The sequence below is a fragment of the Oryctolagus cuniculus genome, chromosome 7 (assembly GCF_051225735.1).
Source record: "Oryctolagus cuniculus isolate XC-2025 breed Fujian yellow rabbit chromosome 7, ASM5122573v1, whole genome shotgun sequence".
NCBI classification, from domain to species: Eukaryota; Metazoa; Chordata; class Mammalia; order Lagomorpha; family Leporidae; genus Oryctolagus; species Oryctolagus cuniculus.
This window is the reverse complement of record NC_142873.1, coordinates 148,556,592-148,581,725: the sequence shown is the minus strand read 5'-3', so window position 1 is coordinate 148,581,725 and position 25,134 is coordinate 148,556,592. Positions and strand designations below refer to the sequence as shown.

The 25,134-nt window shown below is 45.3% G+C and overlaps 1 protein-coding gene across 15 annotated transcripts in view; it reads right to left on the bottom strand.

The window, feature by feature from the left end:
* LUZP1 (leucine zipper protein 1) overlaps positions 1–25,134 on the bottom strand; it is a 99,140-nt gene that overhangs the window by 34,468 nt on the left and 39,538 nt on the right. The window contains exon 2 of one of the 15 annotated variants that reach the window (XM_089299188.1): positions 4,642–4,784. The exons of the other annotated variants lie outside the window; for them this stretch is intronic. The gene's annotated coding sequence lies outside the window, so the exon portion shown is untranslated. The remainder of the gene's footprint in view (positions 1–4,641; positions 4,785–25,134) is intronic. 15 annotated transcript variants of the gene reach the window in all.

Here is a 25,134-nt window from a genome sequence, read left to right as displayed (position 1 = left end):
ACCCAAAACACTCAGACACATCAGAGAATCCAGCCCTGCCTCTGTCTTACTGGAGAACTTTTAAAATAGATAGAAAATAATAAAATCATAGTTTTAAAAAATAGCTTTATTTGAAAGGCAGAATAAGAAACAGAGAAAGGAAATACCGGAGGGAAAACGAGAGAAGGGAAGGAAGAAGGAAGGTGAGCAGGAGGAAAGAAAAGGAAAAGGCTATGTAAATGCAGAGTCTGTCCGCTGCGGTCTCTGCAGCCCTGAAGTGACAGCGGTGCCCCTGCGGAAAGCTACTGCCCCAGAACCCACCACCACTGCCAAATTTGCTGACACGTTACTAAGGCCCAGGGGGCTTTTCTCTTCAAAACAGGATGGAATGCACTGCCAAAAGTCAAACAAACAGGAACTCCAGATGAATCGGATTTGTTTTCAACTGTCTACATTCTCTCCTTGTTTCCAAAGGGTCGAAGCAAACAGCACAGATTTCTTTCCTCTGTTTCTGAATGCTATTCACTTCTGGCATCCTCAGCTTAGCGGCCCTCTGTCCCTAGAAACAACAGGATGTGTGTGAACATCCTCAAACCTGCAGCGCTGCCCTTCTAGAGAGAGCTGCACTGACACCCAGCCACATCACCTCCTCCAGGCCCCTGTCTCTGTTGCTGTGGGTGGTGGTGACAGGAGTGTGCGGACATGTGGCTGTCTAGAAGCAGAGATGAAAGAAAGGACCCTTGATGGCTCATGAGAGCCTAGAGTAAGTGAGTCCTAGGGAGAAGAGAGGTACCCAAGCCTACAAGTTAAACTCAAGAGAAAATGACTGAGTCCTTTTACTCCAAAACATTTAGATAATTGATAAAAATGCTATTAGGGAATTCTGCTTCTAAACCCTCCCACAGACAACAATCATAAACTGCAGATAGGGGCCGCCACTGTGGTGCAGCGGGTCAATGCCCTAGCCTGAAGTGCCGGCATCCCATATGGGCGCCAGTTCTAGTCCCGGCTGCTCACTTCCAATCCAGCTCTCTGTTATGGCCTGGGAAAGCAGTAGAGGATGGCCCAAGTCCTTGGGCCCCTGCACCCGCGTGGGAGACCCAGTAGAAGCTCCTGGCTCCTGGCTTCAGATCGGCTCAGCTCTGGCCATTGCAGCATTCTGGGGAGTGAACCATCGGATGGAAGACCTCTCTCTCTCCCTCTCTGCCTCTCCTCTTTCTGTGTTAACTCTGACTTTCGGATAAATAAATAAATCTTTTAAAAAAAAGAAAAAAGAAAAAACTCCAGATAAAATGAAAAAAAAAAAAAAAAAAAACCTCCTATCTGAAGTGAAGAAAGGCTGGCTGATTTCAGAGAATAGTTGAAAACTGGAAGAAGGGACTGGAATGGGGTAAATTCCCCTTTGTGGAGCTACAGCCTGAAGGTTGCCCAGCTGAAGTTCCAATTTAAAAACCCTAGAGGAGTTGGCAGGCTCCAAACACAAAAAGATAAGGAAATGGAAATACTAACTGCCTGATTTGATCAGTTTGCCTAATAAAAATGTGTAAGTATAGTAGATAATCAAAAATTTAGAACAAATGGGGCCAGCGCTGTGGCGCAGCAGGTTAAAGACCCGGCCTGCAGTACCTGCATCCCATATGGGCGCCCGTTTGAGTCCCAGCTGCTCCTCTTCCGATCCAGCTCTCTGCTGTGGCCTGGGAAAGCAGCAGAAGACGGCCCAAGTCCTTGGGCCCCTGCACCTATGTGGGAGACCTGGAAGAAGCTCCTGGCTTCGGATCAGCTCAGCTTTGGTGGTTGCAGTCATTTGGGGAGTGAACCAGTGGATGGAAGACCTCTCTCTCTCTGGCTCTACCTGTCTCTGTAACTCTTTCAAGTAAATAAAATAAATCTTAAAAAAATAAGTTATTTCTTAAAAAAAAACAGTCTTAAGACTGTGGTCCTGAGGAACAGAAACAGATCAGGACCACAGTAAGAAGAAAGGACAAAGGAGAGTCCCAGACTTCACATGTGCACTCTGACCTCTGAGCCACAGTGCACGGGAAGAACCCAGAGATCTCAGCTAGGAACTGGTGTTGTGGTATGGCAGGCTAGACCACTGCCTGCAGCGCATAGGGGTGCTGGTTCAAGCCCCACTTGCTCTACTTCCAATCCAAGTCCTTACTAATGCGCCTGAGAAAGCAGCAGGGGATAGCCCAAATCCTTGGGCCACTGCACCCATGTGGGAGACCGGGAAGGAGCAGCTCCTGGCTCCGGCCCAGCCCTGGCTGTTGTGGCCATTTGGGAAGTAAACTAGAGGATGGAAGACTGATCTCTCAATCTCTCCCCGAGCCCATGCCCCGCAACTCTGCCTTTCAAATAAATAAATCTTAAAAAAAAAAAAAAGACTTCAACTAAGGACAAAAGAGCTGCCCTGAATTTTGAACTAACTACCACTGTAGGTATATTTGAGTTTTTAGTTTGGGGTCTGATTGCCTACTAAAATAAAAATATCTACAATACAACAGTCACAGTGTCTCGACATAATCTCAAAATTAAACCTACTTGCAAGGGAAAAGACAATCAGCAGAAGGCAACTCCAAAATGCCGAGACGAAGATATTAATGCCCTAATGAAGCTCTATGAAGTCATAGAAAATACAAGTATGTTCAAAATGAAGGGAAAAGAAATAGCAAATTTCAGCAGAGAAACTGAAAGCTTAAGTGGAAATTTGAGAGCAGAAATATGGCATCTGAGAGTTCTAACTTCATTGAATGGGCTTAAGAAAAGAGCGTGTGACTAGAGTCGTGGCACAGCGGGACTGCAACGCTGGCATCTCCCTGCTACTGTGCCTGGAAAGCAGTGAAAGATAGCCCAGGTGCTTGGCTTCCTGTATCCACGGAGACCCAGTTGAAGTTCTGACACCGGGGAAGTAAACCCAGCAAACGGAAGGTCTCCCCCCACCACCACCACTCTAACTCTTTCAACTTACACCTCTCTGTAACTCTGCCTTTCGAATAAATAAATCTTTAAAAAAAATAGAGTTAAGATAACTATAATATCCGAAGTCTAAGGAGGCAAATCTAGTGCTGCATTGTATACTGGGAGTTGTTTCTCCTCCTCAAATGCTGAGGCACCACTGAAATGTTCAGGGAAAACCCAGGAGGGATTTTTATGGCTTTTCTGCCCTGTTCAGTCCCTTCACCAAAAAGTCAACCTGGTAACCAGGCTGATGGGCCAGTGGGTCTGGCCCTGAAGAGCCAGCAGCTTTGCTAAGAGCCAATTCAGTGCCACCTCAGTTGATGAACACAGCTAAACTGAAGGTCATCACAGCTCTGCACACACAAGTCACTTCACGGAGGAGTTGAGAACTCCAACATGGAAGAACACAGCTGCAGAAGCCAAGTCAGCTCGCAAAGGCCTTGCCTCTCATCCTCTCCTCCCAACCTCCCGCTCCACAGCAAGGAAAGAAGAGAATCCAGAGCAGGTGGTCTTTTCTGACTGAAGCTGGAAACTTAGCTTAGTGTAGACAGCCTGGGATGGGACTGAGAAACCTGGGTAGCAATCCTGGTTCTGTCACTGACGTACTGCTGGACTCAAATACCATCTCCTGGATACTTGCTGGGTCTCAGTTTCATTAGTGGAACAAAAGGCCAGACCAAATGATACACCATAACGACAAGGTACTGTCCTTTCTAATAACAACATGAATTACATCACTACCCATATTATCTCTATCCTCAACTATGACAACAAGGCCCCAGAAGGCAGAAGTCAATTCATTTGATTCAGTGGAGCATCCCAGTGTTCTAAAACTATTCACATCTAAAAAACAGTAAATTAATATTTAAAGTCTTATCACTAATCCTGAAACTGTGTCAATAATGGAATTTTCAATACCTGTATATGGCTGATGGCTGCTAAAACAATGTCTTTCATCTGAGAGTGCTCCTAATTATTCTAGGATAAATTTTTATTTCATCTATGTAAACCTTAGGAGAAGGCAGATACTCTATCCTGCAGATGATCAAACAAAGAGACTTGTGCCAGGACTAGACAGAATCCAGCAATCCTGTTTCTGTGCATTAGGTTCTTTTTTACCACACAAAGAACCAAGAGTATAAATAAGACTGGAATTAAAAGAAAGGACTTGGGGCCAGCATTGTGATACCATGGGTTAAGCCACCGCCTCTAAGGCTGACATCCTATATTGGAGTCCCACACACCCCAGCTGTCACTCTTCAGATCCAGCTAATATGCCTGGAAAGCAAACAGAGGTGGCCTAAGTACTCATACCTTGCCACCTATTGGAGAGACCAGGATGGAGCTCCTGGCTTTGGCCTGGACTAGCCCTGTCTATGAGGTCCATTTGGAGAGTAAACCCATGGCTGGAAGATCTGTGTCTCTCCTCTATCACTCTGCCTTTCAAATAAATAATTTTAAAAATTAATTGGTTTAAAAAAAAAGGAAAGACTAAATTTTCAGGCACTTTGGGAGCAGTTATTAATAAACAATTGACAAGACTGAGATTAGTGCACCTGTTTGAAAGCTGGCACTCCAAGTACTGGCTCTGCCGTTTCCTTTCCTAACAAGTAGTCTACAATGGAGACTAGGATTCCTTGCAATTAGTCCATGTTTGGTAGGTTTAGCAACAGAACCACATGTCTGAGATTGTTAGTTATTCACCTGCTTTAAGAGAGTTGGCTGAATCAAAAAGAATATGCTGGGTATCTTTAACCTCTAGGAGTCTATTATTAAGATGTCATGAGGTCACAAGGATTATAGCAGATACAGCAAATGTAGTTAAACAGCAAGTCACCATAATTATCCTAGGGAGAAAGGAACAAAGAGTTTCATTACCTACTCAGATAAACACTATCATGTTCATAAATGATGAAGAAATAAAGGCTCCAAGTCACAAAGCTGGGAAGTCCTAAAGTGGATTCTCACTCAGGGATTTCTGCTCCAACTTTGCTTTCTTGTCTCCATTACGTCAATTCTCTCTCGAATCTTGCCCTCAGGAAAGCCAGTCCTCACAAATTTACATAAAGTTGATGTATAATTTGCTCATTCTTTTTCTTTAATTCATTTATTCATTCAAATAATGACTGACTGCCTACAGTGTACCAAGCTTTGAAGTAAGCACTGGGGATAAAAAGTTGAGTAGAGAACAGTTTTCATGGCATTTTATAATTTAATGCATCAGAAAAACATTGATTAAAGAATCACATTATTGGGGCAGCGATTTGGCACAGCAGTTAAGATGCCATTAGGGATGCCCACAAACCACAATGGAGTGCCTGGGTTTAAATCCTTACCCTTTTCCCAATTCCAACTTCCTACTAATGCAGATCCCTACACCCACATTCCCATGTCCAGATTGAGTTCAGGCTCCTAGATTTGGTTGTTATGGGCATTTAAGGAGTGAACCAACAGATGGAAGATCCTCTCTCTGGTCTGTGCCTCTCTCTCTCTCAAATATGAATGAATGAGTGAATGAATCTGTAAAAGAACATTATTAAATATAAATCATACAAAAGGAACAGGTATTATTGCACAGTGGACTAAGCTGCTACTTTGGGCTGCCTCCCATATCACAGTGCCAGTTCAAGTCCCAGCTACTCTGCTTCTGATCCAGCTTCCTGCTAATCCACCCCGGGAGACAGCAAATGATGGTTCAGTGCTTGAGCTCCTGCTACTTACGTGGGAGACCCCGATGGGAGTTCCTGACTCCTGGCTTTAGCTGGCCTAGCCCTGGCTATTTACTGCAGGCATCTGAGGAGTGAACCAGAGGATGAAAAATCTCAGTCTCCATCTCTATCTCACTTTCTGTCATTCTGGCTTTCAAATAGATGAAAGAAAAGCTTTTTAAAAAATGCATGTAAAATACAACTGGCCAGAAAATTACCTAGGGAGGTCTAAGAAGGCTCCCCCTAGTGAGAATGTGTCAGGTCCAAGAGGAGCCTGGTAAGAACCCAGAAGGGGATTTCTGTAGCCACAGAATGAGAAAAAGGAGAAGTCTGAGGTGAGAGTCACACCACGCAGGCCCCTGGAAGCCAAAGTGTGATTCTGGGTTTTTATCTGAAGAATTGTAGGAGGACATTTAAGTATTAAAGAGAGGTAAAATGCATCCATTTCAGAAAGTGAATTTTGGCTTCCACACAGTTAACTGAAGGAAGTAAGAATGATGTCAAGAGATCAGTTAGGAGACTGGTTCTGCAGTCCAGGGATATGATGGTAATAATAGCTAACAATAATGGGTGCATACTGGACATTTACCAGGTACCATTCTTAGCACTTCCTCTGAGTACATTTAATCCCTATAACAGCGCTATGAAACAGATACTATTATTCCCATGTTATAAAACGAGAAAATTTAATTTAAACAAATTATACGTAATCATAATCAGCCCCCTACAAACATCTTTAAGTCACTTGTGCCCTATCCCCTCACCTTCTTCATACTGAAAACTTCATCCTAGTTAAAGCAAACTAATAACTTCTCTAGCCCTACACCAAGGCAGTTATGTGCCACCACAGAAAACTACAGATTTCCACTGACTGGTATCCTTTTTCGTACTACCACAAGTTCCAAACAGCCCACCAGTGCTGCCAGCAGTCCTGCTATAGACTCCCTGATAGATTCACTTTCTCACTCTCCAAAATGACCCTTTCACACCTTTTTCTCTGCCAATAAAACCTCCAGCCTCCATCAGCAGATGACTTAGTCACCAAGAAGCAACACTAAGACCCTCATCTTCTTACCTCCAAATCGAGCATACCAACATTCTGCTTGCCCTACAAAGACAATTAAAAGCCTTGCTGGTAAGTACCACTCTTTATTAGGAAGTGGTACTTATTACTAGAGCACAACTCTATTAGGGAGCCAATTCCCTCTCATCTTCATATCTATCACTCCATTCACTCTCTTACATCACTACTTTCCTATCTTCATAGGTTCACACCTATCACCACGCAAACATGTTCTCAGAGAATGCTATTCAAACTGCAGTCCACAAACAGCACTGGCTCACAAACTGTTATCATTATAACTACAGAAATTAAGAGTAAGCATTTAGACATTTGGGTGGCAAATTGCAACATCCAAGCATGTGACCAGTGGACCCTTCTCAGTCTATACCAGTGAACACTGGTAAACACTTGATAAATGCACATAGTGAGTCACGAGTGGAGTGAGCTGTGTAGAAATCACATATACTAGTACCTGATAAAGGTCCCTGTCACAGTAGAAAAATATCAATTGGTCTTGCATCAAAGGTTCCCCCACTAGAACAGTGCTTCTTGAACTTTAATGTGCACACAAATCAGCTGGGGATCTTATTAAAATGAAAACTCTGATCCAGTAGGTCTAGGGTGAAGCCTGAGACTGTATTTCTGACAGGTCCCCACCTTGATCCAGAGATCACATTTGAGAAGCAAGCCTCTAGAACTTTCCAGCTTAAAAAATAAAACAAGGGGGAAAAAACACTTCCTTGATCTCATATCTCCTTCCAGCTACTCCAGTCCCATCTCTGCTCCTCTCCAAAGACCTGTCCACATTCATCTTCATTTCTGTACCTTTCATTCTCTCAGTGTCAATCTGACTTCTGCTCTTCCCGATGTACCACTGAGGCTGTTTAAAGCCTTAGTATTGTCAAATTCTATGGCCGCTTCTTTTTCTCTACCTTATTCAACCTCTGAACAGCATTAAATGCGAATAACCACTCCTGCTCCACTGAAATGTGTTCTTCCTTAGCTCTAAGATATCATCACACTTTCCTGATCTTCTTATCCTGCCAGTTGATCCTCCCCACTCCTCTGTGCTGGCTCCTCTTCCTTTGCTTGATCAAGGTCAGCCCTGGGAGCCCTGGGACTCTTTTTTTTTTTTTTTTTTTTTTTAATTGTCCCTCCCTCTTCTTTGAGTAACTTCTTTCAGTCTCAGTAATTTCCAAATTTTTATTTCCACTACTGACTTCTCTGAACTCCAGAAGCAAATTCAACATTTGACATCCCCACCTGGACATACAACTGACATCACATTCTTTGTATGTTCACATACAGATTCTGAGGTTCTTGGTATCCACCTTTCACCCTTCTCTTCTCAAACCTATTCCTCTTTAAATCTTCCCCCATTTCAGCTCATAGCACCACCACCCACTCAACTATCCAGACCAAACACCCAGATTCACCCTGGATTTTTCTTTACTTCATACCCCACAGACAGATCCATTAGCAAGTTCTACCAATTCTACTTTCCCTCTTGCTCTCTACACCCCCATTAGCACCACAGTCCAAGCTACTAGACTCAGCCTATTACAACAGCTTCCTTAAGCTTCCCTGCTACCAGTTGTCCCCATCAAGACTATTCTCCAAACAGTACATTAAACATCTAGAAATTGAATCAGATCAAGATTCTATCATGTAGAGCCGGCGCCGTGGCTCAATAGGCTAATCCTCCACCTTGCGGCGCCGGCACACCGGGTTCTAGTCCCGGTCGGGGCGCCGGATTCTGTCCCGGTTGCCCCTCTTCCAGGCCAGCTCTCTGCTATGGCCAGGGAGTGCAGTGGAGGATGGCCCAGGTGCTTGGGCCCTGCACCCCATGGGAGACCAGGATAAGCACCTGGATCCTGGCTCCTGCCATCGGATCAGCGCGGTGCGCCGGCTGCAGCGGCGGCCATTGGAGGGTGAACCAACGGCAAAGGAAGACCTTTCTCTCTCTGTCTCTCTCTCTCACTGTCCACTCTGCCTGTCAAAAAAAAAAAAAAAAAAAAAAAGAGTGAAAAAAAAAAAAAAAAAAGATTCTATCATGTAAAAAAAAAATCTTTAATGGCTTTCCATTTCACTTAGAATAATACCAAGTCTTCACCAGAGCCAGCAAGGCCCTACAAGATGTGGCCACTACCCACCTTTCTCACCTCATTTCCTATTAGCTCCTCTCCTCACTCCTGCTCTAGCTACTCCCTCTTCAACCAGTCATTCAAGGGTCAGTATAAATTTAACCATCTCAGTAAAGCCTTGACCAAAGTCAACATAAAGTAGTTCCCCATCTCTAATATTAATTACCTTTGTTTAGCACTTAATGCTAAATGATACTGTTTACTTACTATTTGTCTCTCAGCCCCTACTCAACCCACCACCTTCATCTAACTCATCACTATATCCCCAGTACCTAGAAGTGTATCCAATTGACAATAAACACACAGATCTACAGCCCAGAGAACTGACCTGGGCTGCAGACAAATTAATGATCCGTGTGCACAGTGCGGTCACTAAAGTCAATGGAGAAGACCGCAATCATCCAAGGAGAATGTCTACTGCGAGGGGCCTGGGAGAGAACAGTTAGTAGCTGTAGAAAGGAAGATGAGCCTGCAAAGAAACAACAGAGAAGTAGGGGAAGGACACGACAGTGTCATGTCACAGGAGTCATGAGAAGTGTGCTTCCAGAAAGAGTGGTCAAGAGTCAACTGCTCTGAGAAATGCCTGTAGAATTCATGTAAAGAGGACAGTGACGACCTTAGTAAGACCATCTGTGTGTCATAGTGCTAGAACAGAGCCGTCGCTAGACTGGAGAACACAGAATAAGCAGAGTGAAGCAGTGAATATACATAGCTTTAAGAAGTTTGTCTATGTGGAAGTGAATGTGACAAGGAAAAGATAAAGCATTAAGAAAAGGGTTTTCCATTGTTTTTGTTTAAGGGAGCTATACTCTAGCACTGTCACAAGTCTTAATAGGTACAAGCAATCCAAAGGTTTCAAACCTTTTTGCTTTCACATTCCACTTAAATCAGTACCTTGGACTAATTCCTAAGTGACCAGAAAATTTTTGTTTATGCATGCATTTTATCTCCCTTATTGCAGTGGAAGATTAAAAATGCCCTTTTAGGGGAGGGCACTGTGGTACAACAGTTAAGCATCTGCTTGGGACACCTACATCCTATAAGAGTATGTGGGTCAAGTTCTACCTCCATTCTGATCCAGCTTCCTGCTCATGAGCACCTGGGAAGCAGCAGATGATGGCCTAAATACTTGAGTCCCTTCCACTGCATGGCAGATCCTGACTTCAGCCTGGCCCAGACTTGGCTGTTGTGGGCATCTGGGGAGTGAACCAACACAATGGAAGATCTTTCTTTTTTTCTCTCCCCCTCCCTCCCCTGAAGAGAAGAGAAGAGAAGAGAAGAGAAGAGAAGAGAAGAGAAGAGAAGAGAAGAGAAGAGAAGAGAAGAGAAGAGAAGAGAAGAGAAGAGAAGAGAAGAGAAGAGAAGAGAAGAGAAGAGAAGAGAAGAGAAGAGAAGAGAAGAGAAGAGAAGAGAAGAGAAAGAAAGAAAGGAAGAAAGAAAGACAGAAAGAAAGAAAAGACAGAAGGGGGGGGGAGAGAGAGGCTGGTGCCGCGGTTCACTAGGCTAATCCTCCGCCTGCGGCGCCAGCACACGGGGTTCTAGTCGTTGGGGCACCGGATTCTGTCCCGGTTGCTCCTCTTCCAGTCCAGCTCTCTGCTGTGGCCCGGGAGTGCAGTGGAGGAGGGCCGAAGTGCTTGGGCCCTGCACCCGCATGGGAGACCAGGGGAAGCACCTGGCTCCTGGCTTCGGATCAGCACGGTGTGCCGGCCGCAGCGGCCATTGGGGGGGTGAACCAACAGAAAAAGGAAGACCTTTCTCTCTGTCTCTCTCTCTCTCACTGTCCACTCTGCCTGTCAAAAAAAAAAAAAAAAAAGAAAGAAAGAAAGAAAGAATGAAAGGAAGGACGGATGGACATACACTGTCCACTCTTCCTACTGCCTAGGTAACATACTACAATGGAAAGAGCACATGTGTTATTGAAAGTCAGGGGATCCGAGTTTCAACTCTAACTCAGTCACATAATTCATAGGTGATTAGACTTCACAACCTCAGTTTCTTCAACTGTACACAGAGATTACAAACGGTATTTCAAAATGTAGATAAATGTAATTAAAAGGGAAGTTTAACTCTCTTCTTATCACCATTCTGACTAAGCTTTACATATTTTTATTTAGTTTCTCTTTCCTTCTGTCTATATGCATCAGGAAGCCCATGGAAAAAGAATCTTGAGAAGCTAATTTGCCCAGTTCTAGCAGAAATAACTTTAAAGAAGTACTAAGAGAGGTAGGTGGGTAGGGCAAGAGGTATAAGCAAGCAGCATATGAAATAGCAGGGAGGGTACAATGTCAGAAGAAACAGGCTCCCGGCCTACTCCCTGCCTGTTTCTTTCTTTTAGTAAGTCACACTTGCCGACAAGTCTCAAGCCAGTGCTTTCAGTATTAAAAACAAAACAGAAACAGCACTGACACTCACACCCATGCCAGGCGTACAACGGGCAATGGTATCCTGAGTTCTAGTCTTGTCTCTGATTTACTAGTTCTGTAACTCTTGTAGGATTATTATAATTCTTTGAGTTAAAGATTCCTTGTTTGTAAAACAAATGACAATGTGTCTCAACTACAAGATTATAAGGATCAAACAAAATAATGTAAGCCGAAGTACTTTGAACACCATAAAACCAGTTATTGTTATATTATAGGCGCACAAAGCAGTTAAAGAGCGTACCTTTGGCCAGTTTAGGTGTAAAGTTTTACTTAGAAAGTCCTCAGTTCTAGAATATTCTCTGTGACCAAGGCTACCTATGTCCATCTCAAGTCCTTCTCTCCCTAGCAGCTGAAAGTTTTATATTCTCGATTTCACTGGTCGATTTCACTGGGCTATCTTATCTTAGCAAGATTCCCTGAACTCCTCTGACCAAATGGCTCCATGTTTGTAAAGACCACTAGAACTGATAACATTTATCTCTAACATTCTAAGTTCTCTGTCCTATACTCCTTTTTTTTTTTTTTTTTTTTTTTTTTTTGACAGGCAGAGTGGACAGTGAGAGAGAGAGACAGAGAGAAAGGTCTTCCTTTGCCGTTGGTTCACCCTCCAATGGCCGCCGCGGCCGGTGCGCTGCGGCTGGCGCACCGCGCTGATCCGATGGCAGGAGCCAGGAGCCAGGTGCTTTTCCTGGTCTCCCATGGGGTGCAGGGCCCAAGCACCTGGGCCATCTTCCACTGCACTCCCGGGCCACAGCAGAGAGCTGGCCTGGAAGAGGGGCAACCGGGACAGAATCCGGCGCCCCGACCGGGACTAGAACCCGGTGTGCCAGCGCCGCAAGGCGGAGGATTAGCCTAGTGAGCCGCGGCGCCGGCCCTGTCCTATACTCCTAAAAGCACTTTGTCCATGTCTGTGAGTGAGTGAATGAGTGAGTGAGTGAGATACTATTTATTTGAGAGGCAGAATTACAGAGAAAAGATGAGAGACGGATAAAGATCTCCCATCTGCTGGTTCACTCTCCAGGTGGCTGCAACGAACAGGGCTGGGCCAGGCCAGAGCCAGGAACCTGGAACTCCATCTGGATCACTGACATGGGTAGCAGGGGCCCAAGCACTTGGGCCATCCTCCGCTGCCTTCCCAGGCACATTAGCAGGGAGCTGGACTGGAAGAGGAGCAGCTGGCACTGCAGGATGCAATTTTAACCCACTGAGCTACAGCGCCAGTCCAAGCTTTATCTTATATTATTTTCTAAGGACAGAGCTTGTCCTAATAAGTTCATATTCCCCTACAACACTCAACATGGGGCCTTATAGACAGAAAGTAGTCAAAAAGAACTAGTTGAACTGCCCTGATCCTAGTTTCTCATTTTTATTATAACGATCCATATCAAACAATAATTAATAGACTATCTCTTTATACTTCTCTTGTGTATCCACAGATTTGGCACAGTACGAAATATGTAAATAAATATATGTGAATACATTTACATATATTAAATATGTAAATAAATATATGTGAATATATTTACATATATGAAATATATAAATAAATATATGTAAATATGTAAACATATCATGTATATGTGAATATTTAAGGGCCTGGCACGTGATTCATTTCTTGATCAGAGTTCATCAATCTACCTATGATCCTTGAACTAAATCTGCTTACTGACATATATAAACCACCACTTATCAGTTCCACAGAAGGAAACTGCTTAATAATAAAATCATCACACAAAATAGAAACAAAGGTAATTCAGGGATGGGGAGGGTCTTTTGTTCCCCAAAGGCATCAATGTGATAAAAAAAATCAATAGACCTGGACTCGAGAACTCATCTCAAGAAGTCCTATAGTCTTCCAAAATGGCTCTTAATCATCTCTATTTCCTAGTCTTTTCTGTGTTCTTATGTGGGCCCTTCCCCCTTGTGTGTGAGCTGAACCTAGTTCTAATGAAGAGAATATGGCAAGAGTTGTAAGATGTCACTTCTAGGGGCCAGCGCCGTGGTTCACTTGGTTAATCCTCCGCCTGCAGCGTCGGCATCCCATATGGGCGCCAGTTCTGTCCCAGTTGCTCCTCTTCCAGTCCAGCTCTCTGCTGTGGCCCGGGAAGGCAGTGGAGGATGGCCCAAGTGCTTGGGCCCCTGCACCTGCATGGGAAACCAAGAAGAAGCACCTGGCTCCTGCCTTCAGATTAGCGCAGCGCCAACCATAGTGGCCATTTGGGGGGTGAACCAGTGGAAGGAAGACCTTTCTCTCTCTCTCTCTCTCACTGTCTACCTGTCAAATTAAAAAAAAAAAAAAAAAAAAAAAAAAAAAAGATGTCACTTCTGAGGACAGGGTATAAACAAATGATGTCACTTCTGAGGACAGGGTATAAACAAATGACTTCTTTCATGCCAGTATTGCACATACACCATCTCCTAACTGCTTTGATGAAGTAGCCGCCACGCTGGAGAGGCCTATGGGGCAAGAAACTAAAAGTGATTTCATTCACCAACCAACGAAGAACTCAGTCCAAGAGCTCAAGAAGAAATGAAATCCTGACAACCGGGCCGGTGCCGCGGCTCACTAGGCTAATCCTCCGCCTAGCGGCGCCGGCACACCGGGTTCTAGTCCCGGTCGGGGCGCCGGATTCTGTCCCGGTTGCCCCTCTTCCAGGCCAGCTCTCTGCTGTGGCCAGGGAGTGCAGTGGAGGATGGCCCAGGTGCTTGGGCCCTGCACCCCATGGGAGACCAGGAAAAGCACCTGGCTCCTGGCTCCTGCCATCGGATCAGCGCGGTACGCCGGCTGCAGCGCGCCGGCCGTGGCGGCCATTGGAGGGTGAACCAACGGCAAAGGAAGACCTTTCTCTCTGTCTCTCTCTCTCACTGTCCACTCTGCCTGTCAAAAAAAAAAAAAAAAAAGAAAGAAAGAAAGAAATCCTGACAACCACCGAGTGACCTTAGAAGACGGTCCCTCTACAATCACACCTCACTGCAGGCCTGACGTACAGTCCTGAAGCATCACAGTGAAGTCATGCTATTTCCTAACCTACAGACACAGACATCCTGTATATATTTTTCATTTTTGAATTATTATTTGAAAATCATAATTACAGAGAGAGAGAGAATCTTTCCATCCACTGGTTCACTCCCCAAATGGCCACAATGGCCAAGGCTGGGCCAGGCTGAAGCCAGGAGCTTCTTCCGGAGGTCCTCCACATGGGTGCAGGGGCCCAAGCACTTGGACCATCTTCCGCTGCTTTTCCCAGGCCATTGACAGGGAGGTAGATTGGAAGTGGAGCAGCCAGGACAAACACCAGTGCCCATATGGGATGCTGGCACTGCAGGTAGCAGATTTAAAAACTATTTCTCTCTCTTTTAAAAAAACAATTTACTTATATTTGAAAAGCAGAATGACAAAAAGGCAGGGAGAGACAGAGAGATCTTCCTTCTTCTGGCTCGTTCCCCAAATGACTACAACAGCCAGGTCTCGTTCAGGCTGAAGTCAGGAACCAGGAATTCCATCCTGGTGTCCCACAAGGGTGTTAGGGACCCACTTCCCAGGTGCATCAGCAGGAAGCTGGATCAGAAGCAGAGTAGCGGGATCTTGAACTGGCATTCTGATAACGGGAGCCAGCATTACAAGCAACAGCTTAACCCACTGTACCACAACACTAGCCCCTATTCTTCTATCTTAACCTCAAACATAAAACTCCCAGGTCTTCCTTATTCCATTTCAACAGTAACTGAAGGGTTGGCACTACAGCACAGCAGGTTAAAACCCCAGCCTGCAGCACCGGCATCCCATATGCACACTGGTTCGAGTCCTGGCTGCTCTACTTTTGATCCAGCTCTCTGCTAATGGCCTAGGAAAGCAGTAGAAGATGGCCCAAGTTCTTGGGCCCCTGCACCTGCGAGGGAGACCTGGAAGAAGTTCCTGGCTCCTGGCTTCGGATCAGCTCAGCTCTGGCTGTTGTGGTCATTTGAGGAGTGAACCAGTGGATGGAAGACCTCTCTCTGGCTCTACCTCTCTCTGTAACTCTTTTGAATAAATAAAATAAATCTTAAAAAAAAAAAACAGTAACTGAGATAAGGTAATAAGAACAAAAGCTGAAGACATTACAGGGGCTGGGAGTGGGCAGAGAGGGATCTTTGAAAAAGGCGAAGTCCAAGGTGAAGGAGAAAAACAGAAGTCAGTGCTAATAGTCAAGAGCATAGCTAAATGCAACAATGAGTACGATTCAGAGCTTAGTTCCAGCTTCATTACCGAATAGCAAGGGGGTGATCTTAGCCAAACTGCTTCATTTCTCTAGGCCTCAATAAAGTGTAGAGAAGAAGCTGAGAGAAATCAAGTAGGAACAGGCCCTAGCACAGCACTTACCCTTCTATAGTGTTAACTGTCTACTTGTTTATCTCCCACACCAAACCTGGCGCTCTGGGAAGACCAGGATTATGCATTTCTTCTCTAAATCCAAGCACAGCCATGGACCTTGGCATACCAGTCAGTGTTCAATGGCTGAACTCCAACTCCCCTAAGTAGTACAAGTAATATCTAATGCTTACAGAAAAGTACTCTCCAAAGTTCATGCAAAGGGGCCAGAACTGTGGCACAGAGGGTTAAGCCTCGCAACAGATTCTCCACTTCCAACTCAGCTCCCTGATAATGTCCCTAGGAAAGCAGTGGAAGGTGACTCAAATACATGGATCCCTGCTCCCACGTAGGAGACCAGAAGAAGCTGGCTTCAGTGTGGCCCAGCTTTGGGCATTGGGGCCATTTAAGGAGTGAATCAACAGATGGAAGATTGATCTCTCTCTTTCTCTGTAGTTCTGCCTTTTCAATAAATAAAAAAAATTTTTTTTAAAGTTCACGGAAAATGGAATTTTAAAAGTTTATTTACTGCAGCCGGCGCCGCGGCTCAATAGGCTAACCCTCCACCTATCGGTGCCGGCACACCAGGTTCTAGTCCCAGTCGGGGCGCCGGATTCTGTCCCGGTTGCCCCTCTTCCAGGCCAGCTCTCTGCTGTGGCCCAGGAGTGCAGTGGAGGATGGCCCAAGTGTTTGGGCCCTGCACCCCATGGGAGACCAGGAGAAGCACCTGGCTCCTGCCTTCGGATCAGCGTGGTGCGCCAGCCGCAGCGCACCAGCCGTGGCGGCCATTGGAGGGTGAACCAACGGCAAAGGAAGACCTTTCTCTCTGTCTCTCTCTCTCACTATCCACTCTGCCTGTCAAAAAAAAAAGTTTATTTACTGCAAAAATATTCTAAAACTGATATAGTTGCTTTATAATACAAATCTTCCATGAACCTTTGAAGACACTTCTCATCTATGAACTTAAAAATTATTTTGCCCTGGGGCCAGCACTATAGCGCAGCGGGTTAACGCCCTGGCCTGAAGCGCCGGCATCCCATATGGGTGCAGGTTCCAGACCCGGCTGCTCCACTTCCAATCCTGCTCTCTGCTATGGCCTAGGATAGCAGTGGAAGATGGCCCAAGTCATTGGGCCCCTGTACCTGCGTGGGAAACCCAGAAGCAGCTCCTGGTTCCTGGCTTTGGATTGGCACGGCTCCAGCCGTGGCGGCCAATTGGGGAGTGAACAGGGGATGGAAGACCTCTCTCTCTCTCTCTGCCTCTCCTCTCTCTGTGTAACTCTGACTTTCAAATAAATAAATAAATTTTTAAAAAAATTATTGTGCCCCCAAAATATTTTGTAATGTTTATTTTCAAAACAAGAAAGGCAGAGTTAAAGGTATCTTCCACTGGCTGATTTACTCCTGCAATAATAGTCAGGGCTGGACCAGGTCAAAGCCAGGAGCCTGGAACTCCATCCAGGTTCCCATTGTGCATAGTGCTTCAGTCATCATCCACTGCTCCCAGGATGCATTTTTTAAAAGGATTTATTGGGGCAAGGGCTGTGCTACAGCAGGTTAAGCCACTGCCTGCAGCACCAGCAGCCAATATGGGTGCCAGTTTGGGTCCTAGCTGTTCCACTTCCAATCCGGCTTCCTGCAAATGCGCCTGGGAAAGCAGCAGAAGATGGCCCAAGTGGCTGGGCCCCTGCACCTACATGGGAGACCCAGAAGAAGCTCCTGGCTCCTGGCTTTGGTCTGGTCCAGCCCTAGCTGCTGCAGCCATTTAAGGAGTGAACCAGCAGATGGAAGACTTCTCTCTCTCTCTCTCTCTCTACCTCTACTTCTCTGTAACTCTGCCTTTCAAATAAATAAATAAATCTTTAAAATGTTATTTTCATAATTTTAAAAAAGATTTATTTGTTAAAAGGCAGAATGACACAGAAAGAGAAAGACACAAAAAGTTCTTCCATCTTCCATCTGCTGGCTCACTCACTTCCCAATGGTCAGAACACCACCTACATCTCCCACATGGGTGGCAGGGGCGCAACCACCTGTGCCATCTTTCACTGCTTTCCCAGGAGCACTAGCAGGGAGCTGGATCAAAGCAGAGCAGTCAGGACATAAACCAGTATTCCAATATAGGATGCTGGCATCACATGTGTTGGCTTAACCCCCTGCACCGTAATGCTGGCCCCTCTCAAGATGCATTAGCAGGAATGCTGGATTGGAAGTAGAACAGGCAAGACTCAAACCAGGCACTCCAATACAGATCTGGGTGTCCCAAGTGGCAGCTTAACCTGCTGCACCAGAACACACACCCCTTCTTTTCATATTTTTTTCAATAATTTGTACTGCTGCTTTGTTTTTTTTGTTTTTTTTTGACAGGCAGAGTGGACAGTGAGAGAGAGAGACAGAGAGAAAGGTCTTCTTTGCCGTTGGTTCACCCTCCAATGGCCGCCGCGGCCAGCGCGCTGCGGCCAGCGCACCGCGCTGATCCGATGGCAGGAGCCAGGAGCCAGGTGCTTTTCCTGGTTTCCCATGGAGTGCAGGGCCCAAGCACCTGGGCCATCCTCCACTGCACTCCCTGGCCACAGCAGAGAGCTGGCCTGGAAGAGGGGCAACCGGGACAGAATCCGGCGCCCCGACCGGGACTAGAACCCGGTGTGCCGGCGCCGCTAGGCGGAGGATTAGCCTAGTGAGCCGCGGCGCCGGCTTGTACTGCTGTTTTCTCCACACCATTCCAAATTCAAGGACAAAAGTCAAAATATTCCAGTTAATTTGTATCTTTTCCTGTAAAATGACCACAGAATATTCAAAGCAAAACTGAACCACAAATCATATTTTTCTGACCTAGTAATTACAGTCTTAACCAAACTTAAATATTAAAATGTTTTAAGTAACAAACATATTCTTTAACAGAGTAACATAATATAAAATCTAGAGTCTCTAAGAAACCAACACCTGCAGTGGTGCCAGATGTACATTTGGGTGGACACTCGATATAAATGTGTTGCATAAATGAAAACCCAGGAGTTGGCATCGTGGTGTAGCTAGTTAAACCACCACCTGCGATGCCGGCATCCAATACAGGCACCAAATTGAGTACCCTATGCTCCACTCTGATCCAACTCCCTGCTATGGCCTGGGAAAGCAGTGGAAGATGGCCAAGTCCTTGGGCCCCTGCACCCATGTGGGAGATCCAGAGGAAGCTCCTGGCTCCTGGCTTCAGCCTGGCCTAGCTCTGGTGTTGTGGCCATTTGGTGAGTGAACGGTGGATGGTTCTCCCTCCATGTCTCTCCTTCTCTATCTTTAAATCTGCCTTTCATAAATAAATCTTTAAAAAATAAATGAGGGGACAGCATTGTATTGTAGCAGGTACAGACAGTGCCCGTGATGCCAGCATACCATGTGGACACGGGTTTGAGTCCCAACTGCTCCACTTTTGATCCAGCTCACTGCAAATGAGCCTGGGGAAGCAGTGGAAGACTGCCCAAGTGCTTGGGCCCCTGTACCCGCATGGTAGACCTGGAAGAAGCTCCTGGCTCCTGGCCTTAGATAGGCACAGCTCCAGCTTTTATGGCCACGTGGGGAGTGAATCAGCAGATGGAACTCACTCACTCTACCCTCCCCGCCCCCCGCCTGTAACTGCCCTTCAAGTAAATAAACCTTTAAAAAAAAAAAAAATGAAAACCGAGAGCCTGAAATCCATTAATAAAACACTTGCAACACAGTAAAATTTTCAGGACAAGAACCAAGAGAGATGGATAGACAATGTCAAAGTAAAATCGGATTTGAAGGCAGTTCTACCCAAAGTCACATGTGGAGTGCCACAAGTGACCACTCTGGATTTAAGTACCACATTACGTCTACAGCTGACACATCCAAACAACCACGTGACTGAATTTAGACCATGGGCCTGACATGCAAGTTCTCTCCACAGATCAGTATTTCAATCAGCGGCAATTTGTCTCCTTCCCCCATTACTCCCCCTAAATAGGTCCTGAAGGCCAGCCACAGAATTGCAGGAGTTAAGCCACATGCTACTGAAAGTTAGGAGGAAATGGGCAAGCCACCTGACACCTTTCTGGCACAACCTAAGCCGATTAGTCTAGGTTACAAACACGACTGCAAGATTCCAGTGTGCTGATGAAATTACTCTTTTTCTGCAAACTAAAAATAACCTATTTATCAAAATGGGAGCATTCCTCAAGTATTTCTGCCCTGTCAGCAACCCAAAGTCCCATTTCCTCAAATACTTCATCTAGTCTGGAGTGTCTTATTGGATTCAAGTATCTACATCTCCCCCACCTTCCCCACAACCCAACCTAAACCTGTGAACATAGCAAGAGACCTAAATGTCTTTCCTAACTCATGCTTTTTTAAGATTTATTTTTATTTATTTGAAAGGCAGAGTTAGTGACTGGCGCTGTGGCACAGTGGGTTAAAGTCCTGGCCTGAAGCGCTGGCATCCCATATGAGCACTGGTTCTAGTCCCGGCTGCTCCACTTCCAATCCAGCTCTCTGCTATGGCCTGGGAAAGCAGTAGAAGATGGCCCAAGTCCTTGGGCCCCAGCACCCACATAAGAAACCCAGAAGAAACTCCTGGCTCCAGATTAGCGCAGCTCCAGCCACTGCAGCCACTGGGGGAGTGAACCAGCAGACAAAAGAACTCTCTCTGTGTCTCTACCTCTCTCTGTAACACTTTCAAATAAATAAATAAATAAGGAAGGAAGGAAGGAAGGAAGGAAGGAAGGAAGGAAGGAAGGAAGGAAAAAAAACATCATTTAAAAAAAGAGAGAAAAGAAAGGCAGAGTCAGAAGGAACAGAGAGAGAGAGATCTTGCTGGCTCACTCCCCAAATGGCTGCAATGGTCAGGGCTGTGCCAGGTCTCCCACGTGGGTGCAGGTGCCCGAGTACTTGGGCCATCTGCTGCTGCTTTCCCAGGCACATTAGCAGGGAGCTGGATTGGAAGTGGAACAGCCAGGTCTTAAACCAGTACCCATATGGGATGCTGGCATCCCAGGTGGCAGGGTAACCCATTACTCCACAACGCGGACCTCCCTAACTCACGCTTTTAAAGTTTCTCTGCCAATAGACAAAAATGCAGTCTCATGGTTCCTGCCTTGTGTAGAGCCGTAACAGGGAAAAGGGTGAGCTGCAGCAAACAACACAAAGCCCAGGGAAAACACGAAGGACAAGACAGGGCATGATCAGCAAGCTAACTAACCGCCTTTCAGCCAGGCTGGAATGGAAGGAGCCCCAGCCACCTAGACGAATACAGCATAAGGCCAGTGTCCAGTAGAGTCAGAAGCACTTTACCTGAGAACATACGGATCATGCCTTGCTCTGGAGATGGACTCATTCCCAAATAGCTCCTAGAACCCTATGAGAATCATTAGGCTGTCCTGAAAAACTTCCGTTATTTAAGCAAAACAAGTCAAGCTTGAATTGTAGGTTTTTCGGCTACACAAGGCTGAGAGAAGGCTGAAATCTATCAACAGGAACTGAGAATTCCAAGGAAACCAAAAAAAAAAAAAAAAAAAAACACTTCCTCAGCAGAGCTCTCTCTTCTCAGGCCCTGGGAAAACTACTCTTTTTCCCGAGGCAAAAACTAACTACAGACTTAGAGCCTTCTTTGTTCTTGGCAATGACATGAGGAAGAAGCCAGAACGCCCTTGCCACCCTGTACAGATGCAAAAAGGCATATGCTATTCTCTAACAGTCACCTGGGATACACATTAATATACCTCCTACAAACCCAAGTTTCAGTCTTCCCTCTCTCTTACTTTTAGCCTTTTTTCTTTAAAAGGGGAGGGGGCTTATCTATAAAATCTATACTCTCAGAAACATTCCTCCTTGGAAAAAACCTAACCTGAAATCACCCGAGGAGCACTGTGGTAAAGTTCCAGTGCAGAATGTGTTATAGCAACAGAGCAAGCTGCAAGCTGCCACCCTTCATCAAACAGCACCAGAACCTTCTTAGGATTCATAAAAGCAAAGACTATCAGCACTGGAAAGATCCCTGGGGAGCAACCATCCAGTCCAGTAGCAGGAAGCTGCAGTGAGAACACACTGAATACAGGTAGCAGTGCAGAGAGGCCACCTAACTTTCACTACTTTATGGTAATGCGCAATTCTCCCTCCACCCCAGCGAACTGCAACAAAAGTTTAAAGGTCTAGCTTACAGATATTTCCAAATGACTTGCACTCCACAGAAATGAAGTGGCTGCTACTACGTGAGAAGTCAAATGCAAGGTTGGGAAACACCAGTGAGAGCTACAAGTTTCAACGAAAGCAGAACACAGCATGCTGGCAGCCAAAATCACTTCATGTTGCTCTGCATTAGGTCAAACACTTCCTGTCAAGACTCAGCTGTCACCACACATTTGTCTATTCATTCGTATGGGCAGTGTCTTACACAGCACGAATTATATGCTAAGGTCTTTATGGAAATGGGTTCTTCAAAAAGTTCGTAGAAAGTGGAATTAAAATAATCTTTTTTAAGGGGGCAGGTGCTGTGGCATAGGTTAAGCCTCTGCCTGCAAGCTGCTCCTCTTCCAATACTAGCTGTCTGCTCTGGCCTGGGAAAGCAGTGGAAGATGGTTCAAGTGCTTGGGCCCCTGCACTCTCATGGGAGACCGGGAAGAAGCTCCTGGCTCCTGGTTCCTGGTTCCTGGCTCCTGGCTCGGGGAGTGAATCAGCAGATGAAAGATCTACCTCCCCGGGGCTGGCGCTGTGTCATAGCGGGTAAAGCCGCCACCTGCAGTGCTGCCATCCCATATGGGCGCTGGTTCAAGTCCCAGCTGCTCCACTTCCGATCCAGCTCTCTGCTGTGGCCTGGGAAGGCAGTAGAAGATGGTTCAAGTCCTTGGGCCCCTGCACCCATATGGGAACCTGAAGACCTGGAGGAAGCTCCAGGCTCCAGGCTCCAGGCTCCAGACTCCAGACTCCTGGCTTTGGATCAGTGCAGCTCCAACCATTGCGGCCAATTGGGGAGTGAACCAGAGGATGGAAGACCTTTCTCTCACTTTCTCTCTCTCTCTCTGCCTCTCCTTCTCTCTTGGTAACTGATTTTCAAATAAATAAATAAATCTTTTGAAAACAAAGACCTTCCTCCCTCCCTGTCTCTCCTTCTCTCTGTAACTCTGCTTCTCAAATAAATAATCATATCTTTTTTAAAAATAAAAAGAAAGTGGAATTAAAGATGTTTGTTTTGGTTTAAAATTTTTGAAATTCATGCATATGTGGGGTCTTCAAGAAGTTCATGGAAATGCAAATTATGGAAAACCTATGATTTCCAAAAATAATCTTTACACCAAAATAAACTTATTTTAAATTCCTTTTTACTACAAACTTCCTTTTTTTAAAATAAAAAAAAGATCTATTTACATATTTGAAAGGCAGAGACAAAAAGAGGGAGGGACAGGTCTTCCATCCACTGGGTTCATGCCCCAAATGATCACAACAACCAGGACAAAGCCAGGGCCAGCAACTCCTTCTGGGTCTCCTATCTAGGTGGCAGAAACCCAAGTACTGGACCATCATTCACTGCCCCGAGGACGCTGGAAGCTGGACTGGAAGCACAGAGTAGCCAGAACTCAGGCCACTCCGATACGGGGTGAGGGTGACCCAGGCAGTTTAACGCCACATCTGCCCCTCCACAGTTTTTATTTTTATTTATTTTTTATTTTTTTATTTTTTGACAGGCAGAGTGGACATTGAGAAAGAGAGACAGAGAGAAAGGTCTTCCTTTTTCCGTTGTTCACCCTCCAATGGCTGCTGCAGCTGGCACGCTGCGGCCCGCGCACCGCGCTGATCCGTAGCCAGGAGCCAGGTGCTTCTCCTGGTCTCCCTTGCAGGTGCAGGGCCCAAGCACTTGGGCCATCCTCCACTGCACTCCCGGGCCACAGCAGAGAGCTGGACTGGAAGAGGAGCAACCGGGACAGAATCGCGCCCCGACCGGGACTAGAACCCAGTGTGCCAGCGCCACAGGCCTATTGAGCCACGGCGCCAGCCCTCCACAGCTTTTTGAAGTTCCCTCATATATCCCCCTATTCCTCAGAACAATTCTATAAAATGGACATTATCAGCCTCATTTTAGAGGTTAGGAAACAGAAGTCCCAAGATACTTAGCAATTTGCAACTGATAAATAAGTAGCCAGGCTTGGATTTGAATTCAGATCTGACTCGAAGTTCTTGCTTTTTTCACTATAATATTTTAATTTTAAGGTTCCTTATCTTCAACCTCCTACACTAAATCTGGCACACTGAAGACAGATGTGATAAATGTTCACTGTAATCTTTGAGTTAAGTGGGGTATTTTAAATTTAAACTCAAGGATCTGTCCAGAATAAAACTCTACAGTTCCTATTTTAGTTTTTTTAAAAAATCAAGTTCATTCAACTCCGTGTGAATAACAGAAAACATACTTTTCAGTTACAAAAAAAAAAGACTGAGTTTATTCCAAAATGGAATCAACACAGCTTCACTCATTATTATAGTTATTCGGATGTAAAGCAAGCAATTAAAAATGCATTAGTGTTTAGCACACTAAGGTGGATGTGAAGTAATATTTGAGTTTAGTAACTTTAAACCTCAACTAAAATAGGGATAAATGTACTTGCTTTCCCATCTAACAATAGTGCCCTAGAGATCAAATGTGATGAAGTCTGTAAAAACACTTCATAAACTGTTGTTATACAATAATAATTATTAGTGTGAATTGAACCTTGATGACAGAATAAAAGCCCAAGTAAGACTCTTAATCTATAAGGCCAGCATTACTAAAAGTCCCACTAAATCGGAGCAATGAGGTAAAAATCCTAAACTACATCTAGCGTAGTCTTAAAGAAAAGCTGGGGCCAGTGTTGTGGCATAGCAGGCTGTCACAGCCAGTGACATCAGCTTCCCAACTGGAGCCCCAAATTCTAGTCCCAGCTTCTCTGCTTCCCATTCAGTTGCCTACTAACGTGCCTGGAAGATAGCTACGTTCCTGGGCCCCTGGCACCCATGTCAGAGACCAGAACAGAATTCTCAGTTCCGAGCCTAGTCCAACCCTGACTGTTGTAGCCATTTGGGGAATGAACCAGCAATATCTCTCTTTCTCTCTCTCTCCTTCACTCTGTCTTTAAAAAAAAAAAATACATGGCTTAACCATTATTGATTTTTTATGACTAAATGCTAACTCTCCAATGATTTCCTCTCAGTTATAAAAGCTGCTTTTTAAGGGTAGCAAATAAACACCAGCATAAGCCCATATATTAGACTTAGTCCTCCATAAGCTAAAAGAAAATAAGCAAAATATAGACAAAGCTTCCAACAATCTCAAAGACTATATCTCATCAGTCCTAATTAAGGTCACAAAGTGTATTTATCAATGACATTGCTGGAATTGGTGTGAGGTGATAAAATCTTTTTAAAGCTGGTAGGGTTTGACAGACAAGAGAAAAAGACTGTTCTAGAGCTACTGAGGTTGTGTGTACACATGTGGTTACATTCTATATGATGTATATACACATATACTCATATAC